We start from the raw sequence: 15730 nt of genomic DNA, 5'->3' as shown, positions 1-15730 counted from the left end.
AAACTACAGAATGATGACTGGTGGCATGTCAAGTCATCATCTTTGCAGGTGAGACCGCCGAAGTGGGAGGACCATGATTAGGAGACAGGCACGATTCTAGCTGTGCAAAGTTTACAGAATTGTTCAGGATTTTGAACACCTTCCTCTGTGGTGGCCCTGAGTCACAGCCATTAGGAACCTAACTTTTATATAACATGTGACCATTGTCAAATGACCTTGCATTGGACAAATCTGCAACCGACTTCTTTAAAGTGTTAAGCACAGATGTCTCAGTTTGAGGACTGGGCACAACTAACCTGTATCTACATACAATATATATGAAAAGCTCAACAATGAATAAGGAAGACAAGAGAAGAATTGGTGCCTCTCTATTTACATATTGCTAAAAAATATTTAATGAGCCATGAACTGCCAGAAGAATGAATAGATCTGTTTTGGAAGAAGTACAACCAGAATGCTTCTTCAAATAAGAATGCCAAGACTTTGTCTCGCATACTTGATAATTGGTAAAGCAAACTCTCAATGCTGACTCAGAGTGAACTCCCTCTGGGCTTCTAAGACTGCAACTGTTTACAAGATTAGAAAGCCGATCTTTCTCCTGAAGAGCTGCTGGTGGTTTTGATCTGCCCACCATGTGGATTACAGCCTAGCTTGTAACCACTACACCATTAAGGGTTAGTGAAAGGGAGAAAGATCCTCAAATGGATGGATTGACACAGTGGGTGCAACAAGGGATGCAGACATAGTGCTGAGAACAAGGCAGTATAGTATCTCCTTCTCTTATACATAGGGTTGATGGTACCTAAGAACAACAACCACAACATTGTTGGTAAATCATTAACTTACCCTGGAAAGTTCTCAAATTCCATTGCAAGTCTGAGGGCAAAACTATTTCTTTGGGGGCTGGTCCTAGAGGTCGTAATGTACCATATATACTTGCGTATAAGCCGACCCGAATATCAGCAGAGGCACTTAATTTTACCACAAAAAAATGCATAAAAAATAAGCTGAAAGACTCGGTTTATCCACAAGTATATATGGTACTTCCCAACACACTCGACCTGAGGGAAATGCTGGTTAAAGGTCAGAAGAAACTCAAACGAAGGATGAACTTCTGTCAAGACTGATAGTGGAGTTCGGATCCCCACTATAGACTGCAGCGTTCCACCAACCCAGTGATTTAGGTTTGAGCTCTAATACAGCTCAGGGTAGTGCCAATGTAATGATATAGATTTAGTGAAACTCGGCCCCTTTCCTGCCCCCAGGTGCCTACTGATCACCGATGAAAGCTTTTAATAATAAGGATGGTGATTTTATGTACAATTACCATGAGATGAAAGAACATATGCAGCTTGCATGTAGTTCTCACTCCTGGATGTTCTTATTTAGAGTTTAGTTTCTATTATCAAATTTAATATGCAATGCACCGCTCTTCTGCATGAAAGGCGAGGAAAACAGGTAAATACTTCCTTTCTCTCTTTGAACTGCTGTAGAATAATTTTTCTGTAAGACTTGAGCATTCAGAGACCAAAGATTCCCCCCACATCCCCACTTTTTTTTAACATTTCTCAAGTGAATTGAAGCACAGAGATGGGGTTGCTTCAGCTCTAAAGCAAGATTCAATTTCTGAGGTAGTGGTTAGTGACAGATGGGGAAGCCCTCCGTGTGCCAGGGACAGGCAGAACTGGAGTTCTCTTGTCCGTGGCACATCCTGTAGGAAGAGTCTGCCAGCAGGCGAAGACTGCTTGGGGCTCCCTGACAAATCTAGCCTAGCAACTCTCAGCCTCTGGTGCCTGTCCAGACACCAAATCCCAAGACAGGCACATGGGAATGAGAGCTACCCTCTCACCAGGACAGAAGCAGGGCAAGTGCTCAGGGCCCTGAGGGCAAGTCAAGGGGGAAGCTGAGCAAGAGCAGAGGTGAACGTCACTGGAGACCAGTGGTGCCTGGGCCTGTGGATTGAGAATATCTACCTAGAAGGTGGTGGCGGCGGCTGTTTTCTTTAACATTCAACAAGTGCATGTATGTGCTTGTCACAGTCCCAAGATGCCCTGTTGTACTCAGTGTTTGTGCGGACTCATTCTCCCCTTCGCTGTTTTAGAGAGCTACTTTCTGGACACAATCTGTTCAGTTTTCATGTCAGGATTTTCCTTTTCATGTTCTGCTGGGAGGGATCACTCGCTCCCTCTCACTGCCAAGGTGTCCATTGATTCCCATTCCGTGACTCTATAGCACGTCCCCCCCTCCCCCCGCCCACACACACACCCCTGCTCTGGTGGAAGCAGCATGCTGTAGCTTTATCCAGAGCAGCGGTGGGTGGTTTTGCACTGCTGACCTGACTGTCCAATATGTAATGTTTCTTGTCTCTCTCTCAACATGTACTTTGGTACATGCCAATCCGGATTAAAGACTTCCTGTCCCAGCCTTTTTTCTGCTTGAGGTGGCTACCGAGTCTCACTTCTAGCCAGGGGGATGGCGAAATGTCCTTAAGGAGACCCCCTGGTCTTTGACCAAACCATGAATGTGATGGCTGGGGCGTCAACAGCCATTAGCATGTGGTTAATAGTGGAGCAAGAGAGGAGCCACGCGGGAGTCTTCTCGAGGAGAGAGAATTACATCTCTGCACAGCTTAAACCATCTTATTTTGGCTTTCAGGCCTCACCCCAAACTTAATTTTAGTGAATCCTGTTGCCACTGTTTCCGGCATTGGGTTGAGTGTGTTAAGTAAATGGTCTTTCTAGTCATTACTTTTTCAGCTTCCTGTGATTTGGGTGAACGTCGATAGGGCAGTCATCACCTAGCTCTCTGGTCTTCGTGACCCATTAAACCTTTTGAAGACTTGTCTTTGATGTTCGGTACTCTTCTAGCTCAGATAGCGGGGCATCAGACTTTCAACCGGACATTCCAGGGTTCGAGTCCCTGTTCAGGCATAAAACACACTTGCTACCACTTCTCTGGCAGTTCGTTTTTGCTACCGTGGTGGCTTGTGTGATGCTGGAAGCAACAGCACCACCGTTGTATGGTTGTATATGCCAGCAGGGTTCCGGGAGCTTCCTGACTCAGCATGCCCTAGGAAGAAGGAAGAGGCTGTCTACTTCTGAGCTATTAGCCACAGAGAAGCCCACGAATGGCCGCAGAATACTCTCGGATCGAGTGCCGGGAGATGAGTGTCTCTGTTTGGAAGGACACAGTGGCTACAACAAAGGGCGCAGGCATGGCAACCATCGGGGGAGGGGGGATGGCTGGGCAGTGCTTTGTTCCCTGTACATAGCGATATATGAGCCAGAACTGATCAAACGGCATCTAACAGTGATGGCACTTTTTTTTTGCTTTGATGGAGAGATACTATCCGGTGCACTGAGGTTGCTGTTCGAATGCTTAAACCCCCCCCCCCAAACCAGTCAGTATTCACCAAAGTATAATGTGAAGCATTGTCTTTGTGGATTATATTATGCCCACTGACCTTGATGTCTCTCTCAGCTGTGGTCCTGAGGCCCCAGGCCCCATTGACTCAGGCACTCAGGGTATTTGGTTATGGCTCAGAACTTTTCACAACCGTGCCTTGGTTTGCTCCACTGTATGCACTAATATAGTTCCAGTACATAGAGATAACTAAACGTGGTTGTGGGTGTAGTTCTGTTCACCTACCCTAGCTAGTCATCTTGCCTGGCTGCCTATTTATCCATTTGTAGACTCAGGTTGATTGTGACTGATAACACAGGCTTGTGTCTGTAGCAGCACTTACCATTGTTGTTTGTAGCTCTGGTGCACCGCTCTGTGCCTTATTTTCCTTTAGCCGTTTTGTGCATCTTCTTAGCATAGCGCCTTACACACATACAGAATCTAGGAGTGCTGCTGAAGAAGAGCTGATGTAATTTCCGGTCTGTTGGGAGATGACAGACGAGTGAAGAGTAGAGGGGACTTCCCAACGTTGGTGGAAAAGGGAATGAGCAGTCCCCTGGTGTATCATGATGGCAGATGAAGGAAAATCCAGTGGGAGAAAGAGAACAGCGGGAGGAATGCTCCCCTCTGAAAGGCAGTTAGAGGAGGACGGTGGAGTGGGGCACTGGACGAAGGAAGTGCAGGACGGAGGCTTCAGGGCAACTGAAGGAAAACCACTCCCCACAGAGGGAATCCATGTATTTACAGATTTGGACATAGGCGCCTGCTAGACTTCCAAATGGACAATTGGCTGTAGGAGTCCAAGGTCAGACCAGTCTCTGAGGGAAGAACATGGAGGGGGCACAGGGCTGCTTAAGCCACAGTTGAGTTCTGCTAGCAGGGGTACAATTGGGTCGGAGTGTCTACCACAGTGTCCCGAGGGAAGTGAACTCCCAGCCCCAAAGTGAAGGTTCTGTGGGTTGGAGAGCAGGTCATGAGGACAGCGTACGGAGGCATAAGAAATAGCGTGCAAAGGTATAGAGAAGAGGGAGTGCGTGGGATACGGACGGTGCCATGACGATTCATCTCTTTACATGTGTTTTCAGTCTGAGTTATTGCTGATGGGGGCGCTGGAGGCTGTAACTCCATCCTAACCTTGGGCAGGTCTCATTTATGCTGGACGGAATGTTGCCTTGAAGGACCAACACTTATGGAGTCACTTTAGTCGCTGCCCGCCACCCCCATTTCCACGTTTTTCTGACTGGCACACATATAGAAAGGAAAAACCCTCTTTTATACCCAAAGCAGACATTTTCACAAATCCCATGAATAGAAATTATTATTTCTAGTTTCCTTGGCCGGAAAATGTAGGCTGCCCCCATTGGCTCCCACACTGACAAACCAAGTCCAAGTGTGCGCTTTTGGGCTGACAGCTCTAGAGAGGCTATGGACCCATCTTCCCGCTCCATTTTCACAATGACATTTGTTGAATGTGCAAATGGTATTTTTCAACGGACATCCGAGTCGCTGCTCTGTCCAGGGGAAACCCCAGTGCCCTGGGCCTTGCATCCTCTGAGGGGCCTGGAAGTGTGCCAGGGTAGGGCATCAGGAGGAGATGAGCCAGGTAAAGGCACTTTTTGTGTTTCTCTAGATATTGGCCTTGGAACTTCTCTTTCTTTCTGTTTTTCTGAAAAAACAAAACAAAACAAAACAAAAAACACCCAACCCTGGCTGTATTTGTTTCATGATTCAAATGCATATTTGTGCTGAAAATAATTCTTCTCTTGACAAGCAACATCAAGCCGGAAGGGAGGCACGGAAGAGGTGGAAAGCTTTTATAGATGCCTTTGTTCATTTGTGGCCAGATTCCTTTTGCTCACCCAATTTTATTCCATTCTAAGGAACATTCTGGCTCTCTGTTGTCAGAGCTCATTTTGGAGAGTGTGTGGCCCCATCAGGAAACTCTAGTTTATTAGCTAACCGCCTGTGGGATTCGACTGAGAGCAGGTTGACACAATCAGGCTTTTCTGGAGAGTAAAACTACTCAACTAACTCCCATACTAAAATTAACCTGCTACCTTGTGCACCTGACAATGCAAATTGTTCTCATTAAAACCTCCACCGGGTCTCAGAGGACACAAAACCCAAAACTTAGGGTCTCTTATTTTTAGTGCCTGTGAAGCTCCGTAGGGAGGGTGTCCTGGCCCACCAGGACAGCAGGGAATTGATCTGTGATCTCACTTGGCATGCCTTTATTCAAACTATTTTAAAAATCTATGCCAAGTACAGACAGATGACCTGGACAAGTCTTTGTGTTCTTTTCGTTTTTCCAAATTGCTTTGGTTTGCAGCTAATGAGACCGTGTGTAAAATTGCCGTGGTTTCTCAGACAAAACCCCAGAAGGGCATACGGACTGGGGAGACTTGAGGAAGTTTGCTCTAGTTTAGCAAGTTATCACAAGTGGCTTTGGGGAGAAAGCATGGAATGCTATCTGCTGACATTTTTACTGTCTTGGAAACGGGTGACATTAGGACCTGGAGCCAACTGCTTGGTTGTGGGAATTGGCTGCAGGACTTGCTGGTTGAGTGGCCGTTAGCAGTTACTGAACTGCTCTGTGATACAGTTGACCGATCTGTCAAATGAGCATATTAATAATCTATTCCTCATAGCTATACGGATTGTAAGTTATAAGTTATAGTTAACAAGCATTCAATGAAGTAGCTCATGTAAAGTTCTGGAAAATATATATTAATAAAACAATGTAGAAAAAAATTTACATTTAAATGGCAAGGCCTGTTCTCTATGTTTACATAACAGATCCGAGTGCCTCTATTTTTTGTTTTGATACTAGTTGTCTGTTTCTTTGCTGAAATCTTTATGGATGTCACTAAAGCATCATGGTGCAAAGAGCTAATGTGCTCAGCTGCTGCGAACCGAAAGCTGGCAGTTCAAGTCTACCCAGAAACCAGTCCACTTGATCACTGGAAGAAAGCTCTGGTGATCGGAGAAAAAAATCAGCCAACTAAAATTCTAGGGAGTCAGGTTTACGCTGACACAGGTGGGGTCTCTGTAAGGTGGAATGGACTTGACTGACAAATATAAGCACCAAACAGATACATTTATCCAACAGGGCATGATTGGTTTACGCCACCTGCGTTCACCATCACTGTGCTTCAAAACCAAAACTCACTGCCATGGGGTTGATGCCCACACATGGTGACCCTACAGGGCATGGTGGTCCTGCTATTGTGAGTTTCTGAGACTGAAACTCTTTATGGGACCATAAAGCCCCACCTTCCTCCCAAGGAGCGGTGGGTGGTTTTTGGACCGCTGACCTTGTTGTTCCCAGCCCAACACAGGACCACTCAGCCACCTGTGGTGTTACACAATCTCCTGTCAACTTGTGAGGGGGTGGAGTTTAGTCTGTCAATCAGGTCGCAGCTTGATGACCTCATTTGGAGGCACTACAGAGATAAATAGCTCACTGGAGGCCAGGCATACACAGACTCTCTGCTTGTCTTCCTGTGAGATATTGCTGTTGACAAGCCACATGGAGCCAGATCCCTGGAACTGGAGGAGCCATGTGGAGACCCACACCAGTGCTGAGATGATTCCGCTGCTGCTGGATCCACAAGATTTTCCACCCACAGGCCTGTGATCTTCCTGCATTCGGCATCATTGCATGCATTGCATGAGTCTGAAGAGGAACTTATAAACCAGTATCAGACATATGGGCTAATATCAGACTTATGGACTTGATCTGGACTGGGCTGGGATGTTTTCTTAATATACAAGAACTCTCATATATAAAACTCTTTTTTATACACATGAGTGTTTCCGGATTTGTTTCTCTTGTCTACCGGGACTAACACACTACCTCTGTGCCAGAAACTAGGAATACAGAAATGTCACCCAACTTTCTAGAAAGGTATTAATTTGCCCCCTATAGGCTTTGAAAATCACATTTAACCAGTGAAACCACCTTACCTTGGTCCCCAACAGCATATTTACATAACATCCAAAAGGGTGAGTTTGTCCATTTACCTAACAATTTTTCACCTCTCGCTCCCCAAATACTATGAGTAAAACTTTAAATGCTCCCCCACCCCCCACTTTGGCCTTTATATCATTGTACTCTTCTTAGTCATACTACTGTTACCCCGTTGCTTTTGTATTCTCAGAAGTGTGATAGGAAGGAGGAGTGTAGCGCTTCTCACTGATATTTCCTCCCGCCAACATTCTCTTTCAATCAGATCGCCCCTGAATCACTCTGGTGGAGCTACCCTTCTGCTCCTCCCCAGAGTGTGCACAGTCGAAGGGCAGAAACAGATCTACACTAGAGAGTGATTGGAAAATGAAGGAATATAATGAATGCCACCTGCCATTTCCTTGTTCATCCTTGAGCAGTTTTAGTCACTACATGCCAAGGTAGTGTATCGCTGAGGTGAGCAAATGTTTAAATACAATCACTGATGATTATGTTTTCAAAGGAAAGCCTGCCTCACTACTCCATAATGTGCCCCCTCTCCCCACCCATCTTAAATGAATTGTGTTCTAGCCCTGGAGGCAGCACCTGAGCCTGAAGTAGAGCTCACTCAGAAAATGCCTCATCCAACCTGAAAGGAGGTCAGGTCACTGCCACTTCATTAACTTAGGAATTAAAACAAGGAGCCCATTGTGTTCTTGGGCACTTTAAAATGCAATCCCCTCAGAAAGCTATGTGGTGGATGAAAGCCGAGTCCTGTCACTTGAAGCTCCATCAAGTATTTTGCTGCTATGTTTTAAAAGACAAGCTTCCCCCTCGTCCCTGTTTTGCCCTGGAAATCAGCCATTTTTGGTACTTCTTTCTTTTTTTGGTTCTTCTCACTTTCTTTCCTTTCTCTCCCTCCTCCTTTTTGGGGTGTGTGTGTGTATGTTATGACATAATGACGTAGACTTCTTTTAATTCTGAGCTACTGCTATCTTATTCTTGGCACACATTGTCTGGAGTCGGGGAACATGCTTGGGTGGGCAGCCTTTGAAAAGGTGGAGATCAGAAAAGGGGTAGTTTCTGTCATCGTTGACTTGCTGTCAGGAAGCCTCCAAGGTGTGTGGTTTACACACGGCAACCACACGTTTTAAAAGAAGAGGTTTTATTTTATTATTAAACATAATAACCGTCCACACTTTGAAAATACCAACAGTACCCAGAAAAAAATGTGCATTCCACTCTCCAGAAGCTTTGTTTTTGGATGCAGACCTATAGATGCGTATGTGTTTAGCTATTGTGACAAGCTCAAATGTGAGGTGATAGTGTACAGTCTTTTAAGACCTACTTTGCCCTTCAAGATGGAATGGTATCTTATTCCCATGTTACTTAATCTTCCATTAACAGAGTAGCTTTCGGATTTTTTGCTTTTTCGTGTTTCCCATATTAGCAGATACATTTTATAGAATGACTTACATAAATGTTATGCAATGACCCAGCACACACATCACACATTAGAAATATGTTTCATGAAAACATTCTTCCTATGTCTAAGGTACTCTGATTAAAAAAAATTTTTTTTAATCCTGTTTAAAAAGCTGGCCATGCACTAGTAAGTTTCTTTTTTAACTTATTTAAGATACGTGACACACAGTTTGGAAACTGCTCCTTTTTTGCTGCATGGATTTTATTATCAGTGTAGTGTCTAGTGTATGGTGTAGACATATAATGTGTTTAACTGATGCCATTCAAATTGGAATTGGTTGTAGTATTCCTTATCCCTAAAAAATCACAAGTGGAGACTATAAAATATGCATATGTATGAGTATATGATCCAGAGTATATAAATATTAGCAACACTTGCTAATTGTGTCTGGGATGCCCTTTTCTCCCTGCCCTTCCAAGTAAAAATTGCATTATTTAGGCTCACTTGGAGTGAGAATCACAGATGAAATTTGTGGCATCCCTTGTTGAGGAAATAAATGTTTTCCGTAGCAATTGGTCAGATCTATGACCAAAAGCTGCTATTGTGCATTAAAGGGTATTATGTGAATGTCCCATGCAATAGTTTGCCAGGTGAGGGTTGGCATCGCTTTTTCTCATGTACGCTACCAAACAGAAATGTGTACTGTAAACATTGCACAATAAAACTTCATAGATCCCCTGAAGTTTTCATTCTTACTAGCTGCACATCCTTCTGAATAATACAGTAACTGCACTGCAGAACTTCCAGGATAGATCTCATGTCAACTACTCATGACTGCATAGAGGGAGACGGCCCCCACAAAGGAGGGGGCAGACATACCTCCAACGCCCATCCTGATTTACCTTATTCTGACACCATTCAATCCTCCTGCAGCACTCTACTTTATTGCTGGGCTCAATAAGTTGTTGCAGTGGTCACACGGAACGCACACACAGTGCTCACAAGTAAGAGGGCTTATTAGGGAAGTCGAGAGGTCACCACAACTTAGGGTCAGTAAACAGTAAGGCTACTGTCCTACCCACACACCTCCTCTGCCCACAGCCAAGTCTATCTCTTAGTTTTCACTTCTCAACCATGTGGTCCCGTGGGCTCTACCTCCGTGGATGAGGAAGTCCGCCTACCTCTCTGCCTCACAGCTCCCGCATCTTGGCCTGTCTCCTCTGTTCTCTTTCGTGGTTTCTTTGCTTTGACCTCTGGGTTCAGCCTGGCTCCTTTGCGCTGCCCCATAGGTCCTGTGCCAGTGTCTCTGGTGTCTCTGGTCCTGTCCTTTGCTGCTTCAAACAGAGATTTCGAACATCCTCTTCGTCCGATTGTCCTGGGATTTCTCTCTGTGTTTGAGATGACTCCTATACACAGAGGAATGGCTTTGATGGAGGTGTGGTGTTTATCTTTAGCAGCCCATACCTTCATGGAAATAAGGGATGTGATTTGGATCAGACCCTGTACCAAGATTAGGACTTAATCTCACCTTAATTCTGTCCATTAGTATAGTAGGAGCTCCCCGCCGCCCCGCCCCCCCAAATTGGACTATAGCCACAGAGATAGAATGCAGAATAGGAACATATGACACAAATAATTAGGGCTAGAAGGTCCATATTAATTGACTGCATCTCACTCATGGTCTCCATAGATGTGGTCATATGTATTATTTGATTTTCCTACATTTCAGTTGTAAATTATGGTGTTTGACAATACAGGGGTATACCCACATTTAGAACAACTACAAAACTCTGAGTTGTCGAGCATAAAGGACATCTACACATTACATTTTGTTTTTATTAGTAAACCACCTAAATGCACATCCATATTATGACAAATTCACAGGAGGGATACAATATAGTTGTTAAAATAAGAGGATCACCTATTCAAACAAGCATTGGACTATCTACAAGATCTATTGTTGATTTGAAAAGCAAGGTGCAGATAAGCATGCAGTGTAAATCTTTCACATGTGAACTTATTTTTTGAAAAGATGTGTGCACATTATTTTAATCAAACATGAATAAAGGATGATAAAGTAAATGTTAGGGTTTTTGGGGTCTTTTTGTTTGCTCCTGGTTGAAAATTTTGAGCTGAGTTCTCCCAGAGTGTAAGAAATCCTCAGGATCCAAGTACACACTTGGAAAGAATGGCTCATACACGTCCCAGAATGCCCCATACACTTCTACATTGTTTGCTCCAGGGAGAGCCTGCGTCATTCAATTATACTTAATCCATTGAAAGGCAGCATCTTCAATGTTGATTTATGCTAGTAGGTGTACATACATCATGACTAGAATTGTGATTGGTTTCTAGGCTTGCTGATCATGCAAGTGTTTTATGGAAGATGAAAGTGGGGGGTGGAGGATGACACACAAGTGCATATACACCCATGCACACACTTGACAATTACAAAGTTGATACTGATGGCTGTGTAACATTGGTGGATCCCTGAGCACACTGGGAGGTGCTTGAAGAGAGGTTTGGCTTCGTTTAGGGGCATTGGGAAGGTACATGATGCATTTTAGAGAATTTGTCACCAGAATTTAGCTTACTTTTCTATGCTGATTGCGTTTTTATGAGGTCAGTGGATAGGTTTGGGGGTTATGCTGATCCTGACTCAAATCTTAGGCCTGTGATATCATAGCTGTGTGTTCTTGGCCTAGTCACTTGACTTCTCTGAGCTCAGCTTTTAATCCTGCCAAATGGAATGTATGAGAGACTGTTACCATAAGGCTGCTGCTTGGATTCAATGAGACAAAGTGTACCCTGTGTCTAGCCAATAGCTGGCCTGTTTTAGGTCATGAATAATGAATAATCACTATGAACTCCAAGGAACCCCGAGGAGCCCTAGTGAGGTAGTGGTTATCGGTTGGGCTGCCAACTGCAAGATCAGCCATTCAAACACACCAACCATTCTGCCGAAGAAAGCGTTACCGTTTTGGGAACTCATAGGGGCAGTTCTACCCTATCGAATAGAGTCACTGTGAGTCTGCATCTATTTGACGGCAGTGAATTTTCCTTTAAAAAACTTTTTTTTTTTTTAATAAAAAGCCCTAGTGGCACTGTGGGTTAGGCTTTGAGCTTCTCACCGTAAGATTGGTGGCTCAAACCCACCAGCTTCTCTTTAAGATGAGGCTGTCTGCTCCTGTAAAGATTGATGGTCTTAGAAACCCTACCCATGGTCCCCATAGGAGTGGAATTGGTGTGTTTTTTGGCTTTTTTTTCGTGTCATGAAGGTGTCAGTGGGAACTGCCGAAGGCAATGGACTGAGTACCCTTAGGAATAGTATCCAGATATTCCGTGGAATCATGTTTGTGTAAATCCATGGGATTGTGGAATTGTGTTTGTGTAAATCTGGATTTCAGAGGGGTCTCCAGTGGTTGTTCACTCTGTGTCTCCTGCATCTCAGTAATGAGAGCTTGTAAAATCCTTACGGAGTTTCCATCCTGTGGGTTTTCTTTGGGCCATGCAAGAAGAATTTGAGGAGATTAGGCTCTCCCACTCTGGAACCAGTGTAAGAGCTACGAAGGAAGGCATGTCTGCAAGTGAGAAAGGTTTCTGGGATATTTCAAAATAGTCAATGGACACAGTGCTGGGAGTATAGCCTCAGACATCCAATTGTGTACAAGCCCTGTGGTTTCCTACACTGGCCACACCCTGTAAGTCTATGTGCTGCACTGAGGCCTAGAAATCCTAGGTGTCTTAGAGATGGTACCGCATGCTCACACCCTACTGCATGTGGAGATGCATAAAACATTGGGATAGATTCAGGTTTTATCTGAGAGCCTGGATTCCCTTTATCTTTTGATAAAGTGTGGTTTGCTTTATCAGACTACAGCTCAATCCCAGATACAGATTTCCAAGTACAAATTAGTGATGTCTTGTATTTAGAGGCGTGACCCTTCTGGTTTGCACTCATTTCCTCTGCCTTCTTGTTGTCATGGGTTTCCCTGAGTTATTACAACTTGCACGTCAGCACAAATTTTATTGCTTCAGGACTACCGAGTCTCATGTGGGACACTTTTGACTGCTCATGGTATAATACACAGAGGTAATTTTTTTCAAATGATTTTTGTTTGAAGTAGTTTTCAATGAATTGAGAATAGTAAGAGTCTGAATGGAGGATCGCATGCTTAGCATCAGGTTCAAGTATGAAGCATCTACACTCAGCCTTCTAAAGCATGAAATGTGGACTGTATAATTGCACTGACTAAATATAAGCCAACCCACTGCAAGTGAGTATTCTGACTCAGAGGCACCCCAGGTAGGGTGTCCGATACTGTAAATCTTTCTGGGAGCAGGTAGCCTTCACTTTCTGTTAACTAGCTGCTGGTGGGTTTGAATCGCCCACCTTGTGGTTAGTAGCCCAATGCTTCACCCACAACTACCACCAGGGGTCCTTTATAATTGTACTAAAACCCTCCCTCACTGCCATGTAGTCAATAACAACTCATAGTAACCCTGTTGGGCAACATTGAACTATCCCTGTGAGTTTCCGAGACTGTAATTTTTTACTGGAGTTCAATGTCCGGTCTTTCTCCCAAGGAGCGGTTGTTGGTTTCGAACTGCTGACCTTGACGTTAGCAGCTCAACATGCAACCACTAAGCCAGCAGGGCTGCTCTATAATGGCACAAATGTTACATAAATAGGCAGCCATCTGCTTTATTCTCATGTTTGGCCGCAGAAGGAGGAAATGAGAGAGCATTATTTAATGCAATAATCTGTTTAAGTCGCTTCCAGATCACTTTTGAAAGCGTTATTTCATTTCTGAAAGTGGTTGTTTTCATCCAAAGGCAGGCGTTATTAATTCTGAAAGGTGGAGGTTAGTTGTTGTACTGGGGAAATGGTTAGACAAAGCAATTTCAACGACAGCATGGTGGAGTGTTAAATTATGCCCTGGGTGTCCCACCGGCACCTCTGATATTAATCTACCTTTGTATCTTCCAAGCTCTTGCATACATGGCATGTTCTTTCTCATGGTTATCTTGAGCACAAACACTCAGGAATTTGGTGCTAGAACAATTCCCTGGGTTATTTCCCTATTTCAGTTCATTCTTTTATGTTGTTCCTTACATCCTTCCTTCCTCTTTCCTTTCTCCTTGCCTTCACTTCCTCTTTCCTTCTTTCTACCCGCCTTACCTCTGTCAGGGTCCACAAGACCAGCTTCAGATTTCTGGTTTCCTAGAAGGACATACACCACTTAGCAAAGCCATTATGCACCCAATTGCAGTTTACCACAGAGAGAGGAGACAAGAAGGAAAGAGGAGAAACAAGACTAGAGTTTCTAGTTGTCCCCTCCCATTGGGGACAGTGCTCCATTCTCCCCACAACGCTGTGGGACGACATGTCCCAAGACTGTTAACCAAGGAAGCTCACCAGAGCCTTGATGTCTAGGGTTTGTCATGGGGCTCAGTCCTGCAGTCATGTAACGGCCAGGAAACTGAGCTTGGGTACGCAGTCTCTGGGACTGTACTACCTTTCCCCAGAGTGAAAACTGGTAGAGCATGCCTCGGGCACCAGGTAAACCAACACTTGAGGGTGTCCCCAGTAACTCAGATAGGCTATTTATCACAAAGGCTCACAGGCTACCTCCTAGTAATTGTCCAGGGTCAGCCCTTTCTTTGCATATAAAGGGTTTGAGCCTCCCAAGACTTTATGACTACAAAGTGGCATAAAAACCACATTTTTCTTTTGTCAGCTAGAGAGTCTAGGTCAGGCATTGTGCAAGCTCTTGGGGAAATAAAGACACTTCCTTATTTCATGTGAAAATCTGAAGATTTGCTTGAGACTAATGGAAAATTTACTTTTCTCTCTTGGATGTCACATACTGAGCAAATACAATGATCAAATTCTATCTTGGAAATATAAACCTTTCTCATAATGTTTGCAAAGGAGACGTTTAAGCATATCACTCCACTTCCATTTGGCCTCTCCAAATCCAAGATTGAAGTAGAAACACTGCAAAACATGTAAGAGACGTGACTGGATGTGGCCCGACATCCCTTAGAAGCCAGAACACAATCTAGTCACAGCAACTGAATGCTGTTCCTATTGGTCTGCTTTTGAAACGTTCCCTTTTATAACGAATATTTTAAATTGTAGCTCTTTTTCCTTTTTCTCATGCCCTTCCCTGACTCCCAAGGCCTAGGCACCTGGGGAACATTAAGGAACATTGCCAAGTAGGTAGTGTTCATGGGGGGCAGTTGGCAGCAGGTAACTTTTTATTTTGTAATACTTCTTTTGGCTCTTGTCTGCTTAAACAAATGGATCTTTCTGTCCCAGTGGACTCATGTGGTGAGAAAAAGTTGATCTGCTAGCTCTTAGGCTGACCCCTGTCACCTCACCGCCAAACAATAGAAATGCATGATGATTTTCATGCTAACAAGCTCTGTGAACAACAGTATTCTTCTCTTGCAGCTTTTCACAGTGACACCCATTGACCTGCACTTGACATTCTGGGTGTCACAGGGTTTAACCAGTGTGCTAACAACAGGGCTACTGGATGTGAAGCCCTAAGAAATGCCTTTTGACAATAATTTTGTTGCACAGGCATGCCTGAGTTAACAGCAGCAAAACATGCCCAAAATACCATATTACTTGAATGGGGCCAGTGAGATTTCTGCAAGGAGCCAGAGAAGGATGTGATCCGTGAGAGCATCGGTTCTGTAGTCTTCAATTTACCTATGGAAGCTGTAAGACCATGGGCATGCTGTTTTAGGCTTCAGGCTCTAAGTTTCTTATCTGACATATGAGTATATACTAATCACACATCACTTTGATGAAGTACTTATAAGTAAAATAGTAGATGTGATGCTTTCAGGACTGTGCCTGGTACAGAGTTAATAGCCATAAAACTGTACCATCTATTGTTTTCTTTTTTTTGTTATTTTAATCGTTTTATTAGGGGCTCATA

The 15730-nt window shown here is 44.1% G+C and overlaps 1 protein-coding gene across 1 annotated transcript in view; it reads left to right on the top strand.

Moving 5' to 3' along the window:
* The window catches only part of HS3ST4 (heparan sulfate-glucosamine 3-sulfotransferase 4), a gene marked incomplete at its 5' end in the record, with an annotated part of 485811 nt that overhangs the window by 24618 nt on the left and 445463 nt on the right, over window positions 1–15730 (top strand). The gene's annotated exons all lie outside the window — the stretch shown is intronic.

Source organism: Echinops telfairi, unplaced genomic scaffold (genome assembly GCF_000313985.2).
Source record: "Echinops telfairi isolate 266 unplaced genomic scaffold, ASM31398v2 ScPeMD7_5;HRSCAF=22, whole genome shotgun sequence".
In the NCBI taxonomy this organism is placed as follows: domain Eukaryota; kingdom Metazoa; phylum Chordata; class Mammalia; order Afrosoricida; family Tenrecidae; genus Echinops; species Echinops telfairi.
Note: the sequence above shows the minus strand (reverse complement) of the source record. Positions and strands in the feature narration are given on the sequence as shown.